The sequence below is a fragment of the Falco biarmicus genome, chromosome 3, assembly GCF_023638135.1.
Source record: "Falco biarmicus isolate bFalBia1 chromosome 3, bFalBia1.pri, whole genome shotgun sequence".
NCBI lineage: Eukaryota > Metazoa > Chordata > Aves > Falconiformes > Falconidae > Falco > Falco biarmicus.
Window position 1 is genome coordinate 104,102,545 of NC_079290.1, and position 6,035 is coordinate 104,108,579.

The 6,035-nt window shown below is 44.3% G+C and overlaps 1 long non-coding RNA gene across 1 annotated transcript; it reads right to left on the reverse strand.

The window, feature by feature from the left end:
* Positions 1-496: 496 nt before the first annotated feature.
* LOC130146487 (uncharacterized) lies at positions 497-2,926 on the reverse strand. Its single transcript, XR_008820924.1, has 2 exons — positions 2,886-2,926; positions 497-600 (listed from the first exon to the last, which is right to left on the reverse strand). It is a non-coding gene; the product is annotated as an uncharacterized LOC130146487 (long non-coding RNA).
* Positions 2,927-6,035: the final 3,109 nt, after the last annotated feature.

Here is a 6,035-nt window from a genome sequence, read left to right on the forward strand (position 1 = left end):
AAAAAAACCTAAAAAAAATATGGGAATTTGTCTTGACACCGTTGGTGGGGAAACATCCCAGCATTTCTCCTGTGGGGGAAATGGCTCCGTGTGGCCTCCCAGGGTGGGAATGTCCATGTCTTGCCCATGTGGAAATGACCCAATGCAAAAGCAATTAAAACACATGCAAAATCAATTATAAGAAATGCAAAAGCAATTATAAAAAATGCAAAGGCAATTAAAACACATGCAAAAGCAATTAAAACATGCAAAGGCAAAGGCAATTATAACAAATGCAAAAGCAATTAAAACACATGCAAAAGCAATTACAACACATGCAAAAGCAATTAACTACCTCCCATCTGACGCACCCACCCAACCTGTCTCCCACCGGGAAACGCCACATTTTTCCATGGGAAAACATGGGAAAAGCGTATTTCCCAGGGAAAAGCACCGCGGATTACTTCTAATTCATGTAATAATAATAATAGTAGTAGTAGTAGTAATAAAATAATAGAATGTTTCTAATTTTATTCCTATTTCACCCCAAGACTTTCCTGGAGGTGTCGCAAGCACAACCTCAGCACCGGCCTTGGCATCACGTGGGGACATAGCAACAGGCTGAGGGATGAAAAACAAATAAAGATTAACGACTGACGGGATAAAAATTAATTGCGTGCTTGATAAACAAGGCTCTAGGGGTGGTGGAAGCCGGGAACTTGCTCAAGGTGACGGGAGGCACACGTCCGCCTCCACGTGCACCCGCCATCCCTCTCCCTGGGAGGCTGGGGTTTTTTTTAATGTATTTTATACCCCGACATTAAAACCTTGCAAAAAGTAAAAAAAAAAAAAATATATCCCAAGAAAACAACTTTTTCCTGAAGGAATAACGGTGTTCATGCAATGGCACATGGGGAGAGCAGTTACAGCACATGCAAAAGGAATTAAATGCAAAAGCAGCTGTAACAAATGCAAAAGCAATTAAATGCAAAGGCAAGGGCCATTAACAAATGTAAAAACAATTAAAACAAATGCAAGCCCAATTAAAACACATGCAAAGACAATTATGACAAATGCAAAAGCAATTAAAATGCATGCAAAAGCAATTATAACAAATGCAATTATAACAAATACAAAAGCAATTAAGTGCAAAAGCAATTAAATACAAAAGCAAATAAAACACATGCAAAGACAATAAGAAATGCAAAAGCAATTAAAAACACATGCAAAGGCAATTATAACAAATGCAAAGGCAATTACAACAAATGCAAAGGCAATTATAACAAATGCAAAGGCAATTATAACAAATGAAAAAGCAATTATAACAAACGCATTTGTAACAAATGTAAAAGCAATGAAATGCAAAAGCAATTATAATACCAAAGCAATTATAACAAATGCAAAAGCAATTAAAACACATGCCAAAGCAATTAAAGCAAATCCCAAAGCAATTAAAGCAAATCCCAAGGCAACCAACAACAAATCTCAAGGCCCTTATCACAAAATCCCGAAACCTTGACATAAAATCCCACCGTTTTTATAAATTATCCCCAAAGTGGCCTAAGAAACCCCAAAGGATGTTGTGCAATGGCCAAAAAATTCACGGGGTGCCAAAAAGTGGGGGGTCGGGCACCACCAGGGGGAGGAATTGCATTTCCCCCCCCAAAAAAATTCCTAAATCCCTAAAAAAAATGCATGGCAGGAAAAAAAAATATTGCAATTTGATTAACCAAGGCGACAGGGCGGATTGTTGCAACGCTGCAGCTGGTGGGATGGAGGTGGGTGAGGGGTGGGTGCAACGCAGAGCAAGGCCCACTGCGCCGTGGAGCAAACCTGTTGTAACTGTGGAGAAAGGGCATTGCAAGATGCAACGGGGATGTTGCAAAGTGCAGCGGGGGCATTGCACATCGTAACAGGGGTGTTGCAAACTGCAACGGGGGCATTGCATGCTGCAACAGGGGTGTTGCATGCTGCAAGGGGGCATTGCAAATGGCAACAGGGGCATTACATGCTGCAACAGGGGCGTTACACGCTGCAACGGGGGCATTGGACATTGTTACGGGGGTGTTGCAAACTGCAACAGGGCATTGCACATTGTAACAGGGAGTGTTGCAAATGGCTATGGGGGCATTGCATGACGCAACGGGGTTATTGCAAACTGCAACAGGCCATTGCAAACTGCAACGGGGGCATTGCACATCGTAACGGGGGTGCTGCAAACGGCAACGGGGGCGTTGCACATTGTAACAGGGATGTTGTGAACAGCAACAGGGCATTGCAAACGGCAATGGGGGCATTGCACGCTGCAACGGGGGGGCATTGCACATCGTAATGGGAGTGTTGCAAACTGCAAGGGGGGCAGGGGGGTGACGACATGACACGACACAACACATTGCACACTGCAACAGGGGGCACTGCAAACCGCAAGGGAGGGGGGCATCGAAAACCACAACGGGGGAGGGGGGCATTGCACACTGCAATGGGAGGCACTGCACACCACAGCGGGGGGGTACTGCATGCTGCAAGGGGGGGGGGGGGCATTGCAAACTGCAATGGGGGGGGCATCGCGCGCTGCAACAGGGAGCATTGCATGCTGCAACAGGGGGGTATTGCAAACAGCAACGGGGGGGGGGGGGGCACTGCACACTGCAACGGTGAGGGGGGCATTGCAAACTGCAACGGGAGGGGGGGCATTACAAACCGCAACAGGGGGGCACTGCACATGGCAAGGGGGGGGTTGGGGGGGCGAGTGGGGGACACTGCAATCCACAGCGTCTCCCAAGGCCTCTCGCAACCGCAGCCACCCAAGCCTGTCAGCCCCGATGATGCAACACCCGGGGGAGGGGAGTGTGTGGGGGGTGTTGGGGGAGGGGGGGGGGCCAGATCCCTGTTTGCTTTGCATTTACCTCCTGAGGGAGCAGAAATATCAGGTGTCTCCCTCCCTCCCCCCCCCCCCCCCCCCCCCCCCGGTGGTGGCCACGTCTCAACTGTCCCGTGCGCGTGTCCTGTATATGTGTCCCCCTCCCCCACCCCCACCCCCAATAAAATACTCAAACAAAGGCGCGAGCAGGAAGTGAGGGCGCAAGAGCAACAGCAGCGGGAGGCCCGAATTTTCCAGAAATCCGAGAAGGGTTGGCGGAATGCCCGGTTTGCTTTTGCAATCCTGCTTGCCCCGCCCTCCCCGCCCCCACCCCCCGGCTCGCGTTGCAAGAAGAAACGGGGATGCTGCAGGAAAAGCAATGCCGGGGGGGTGTATTGTTGTTGTTGTTGTTTTTGGCATGGTTTTGCAAAAATCCCAGCGTTGCACGGGTGGTGCATGCATTTTTTTTTTTGGGGGGGGGGGGAGCTGCAACGAACAACCCCCCTTTTTTTGGCTCTGCAAAAAAAGCAAAGCGTTGCAAAAAGCAAAAAACCGTCCCCGGGGTTAATCTTGCCCCGACTTGTGCCGCCAATTTCCCTGAAAAGAAAGCAAATTCCTTTATTTTATTCGGTTTTTTTTCTTCTTAGCCCGACTCTGGGCTGGGTTTGTTGGTTTTTGTTTTTGTTTTTGTGGGGGTTTTTTTTGCATTTGTGGGAAATTCATCCGGAGAGGGGGAGGGAGGGGAGAGGGGGACCAGGCAAATGCAAATTGCACAATGCAATTTGATGCAAAACCAATAATGAGGTGAAATAATCCATCCAGTGAGAGGATGTAACTCGATGCAAATCCGGTAAAGAGAAATAATCCAGGCTGGGTGCAAAAGCAAACGGTGGGATGATTTAACCCCGTGCAAATGCAAAAAAAAAAAAAGAGAGAGAGAGAAAAATCATTGCACCCAATGCAAATGGCGCAATGATTTAACCTGGTACAAATAAAAAAAAAAAAAAGGAGAAATAATAAAACCCGATGCAAATGGTGCAATGATTAATATTGGTGCAAATGCAAAAACATATTGAGGAGAAATAATCCAGCCTGGGTGTGAATGCAAACAGTGCAATGATTAAACATGATGTAGATGCAAAAGGAGTGAAGAATAACCAGGCCCAAATGCAGAAGCAAACTGTGCAATGACTTAAACTGGTGCAAATGCAAAAAAAATCAGAGGAATTATTAAACTCGATGCAAAAGCAAAATATGCAAGGATTAATCTTGGTGCAAATACAAAAATGGGGAGAAAGAATCCAGCCTGGGTGTGAATGCAAGTGGTGCAATGATTTAACCTGGTACAAATGCAAATGCAAATGAAAAAAAAAAAAAGAAATTATTAAACCAAATGCAAATGGTGCAATGATTAATCTTGGGGCAAATGAAAAACGGGGAGAACTAATCGATCCTGGGTGCAAATGCAAATGGTGCAATGATTAAACATGATGCAGATGCAAAAGGAGGGAAGAATAACCAGGCCCAAGTGCAGAAGCAAACTGTGCAATGACTTAAACTGGTGCAAATGCAAAAAAATTCAGAGGAATTATTAAACACGATGCAAATGCAAAATATGCAAGGATTAATTTTGGTGCAAATGCAAAAATGGGGAGAAATGAGTCTGGGTGTGAATGCAAGTGGTGGAATGATTTAACCTGGTGCAAATGAAAATGCAAAAAAAAAAATTAAACCAAATGCAAATGGTGCAATGATTAATTCTGGTGCAAATGCAAAACTGGGGAGAAATAATCGAGTCTGAGTGCAAATGTAAGCAGTGCAATGATTAAAAATTACACAGAGGCAAAAGGAGGGAAGAATAACCAGACCCAAGAGCAAATGCAAAAAATGAAATTACTTAACCTGGTATAAATACAAAAATGGAGAGAAATAATCCAGCCTGGGTGCGAATGCAAACGGAGCAATGACTTAAACTGGTGCAAATGCAAAAAAAATCAGAGGAATTATTAAAATCGATGCAAATGCAAAATATGCAATGATTAATCTCGGTGCAAATGCAAAAATGGGGAGAAATAATTCAGCCTGGGTGCAAATGCAAATGGTGCAATGATTAAAAATGACTCAGATAACAAAAGGAGGGAAGAATAACCAGGCCCAAGAGCAAATGCAAAAAATGAAATTACTTAACCTGGTATAAATACAAAAATGGAGAGAAATAATCCAGCCTGGGTGCGAATGCAAACAGAGCAATGACTTAAACTGGTGCAAATGCAAAAAAATTCAGAGGAATTATTAAATTCGATGCAAATGCAAAATATGCAATGATTAATTTTGGTGCAAATGCAAAAATGGGGAGAAATAATTGAGTCTGGGTGTGAAGGCAGAAGGTGCAATGATTAATTTTGGTGCAAATGCAAAACTGGGGAGAAATAATCCAGCCTGGGTGCAAATGCAAACGGTGCAATGATTTAACCCAGTGCAAATGCAAAAATGGCGAGAGAGAATTGAGTCTGGGTGTGAATGCAAATGGTGCAATGAGTAATCCTGTTACAAATGCAAAACTGGGGGGAAATAATAGAGTCTGGGTGCAAATGCAAACAGTGAAATAATTAAAAATGATGCAGATGCAAAAGGAGGAAAGAATAACCAGGCCCAAGTGCAAATGCAAACAATGCAATGACTTCACCTGGTGCAAATGCAAAATTGGGGAGAAATAATCGAGTCTGGGTGCAAATGCAAATGGTGCAATGATTAATTTTGGTGCAAATGCAAAAATGGGGAGAAATAATTCAGCCTGGGTGCAAATGCAAACGGTGCAATGACTTAACCTGGTACAAATGCAAAAATGGGGAGAAATAATCGAGTCTGGGTGCAAATGCAAAGGGTGCATTGATTTAACCTGGTGCAAATGCAAAAATGGGGAGAAATAATCGAGTCTGGGTGCAAATGCAAAGGTGCAATGCTTAAAAGTGACGCAGATGCAGAAGGAGGGAAGAATAACCAGGCCCAAGTGCAGAAGCAAACGGTGCAATGACTTAAACGGGTGCAAATGCAAAAATGGGGAGAAATAATCGAGTCTGGGTGTGAATGCAAATGGTGCAATGACTTAACCTGGTACAAATGCAGAAATGGGGAGAAATAATCGAGTCTGGGTTTGAATGCAGAAGGTGCAATGATTAAAACTGTTGCAAATGCA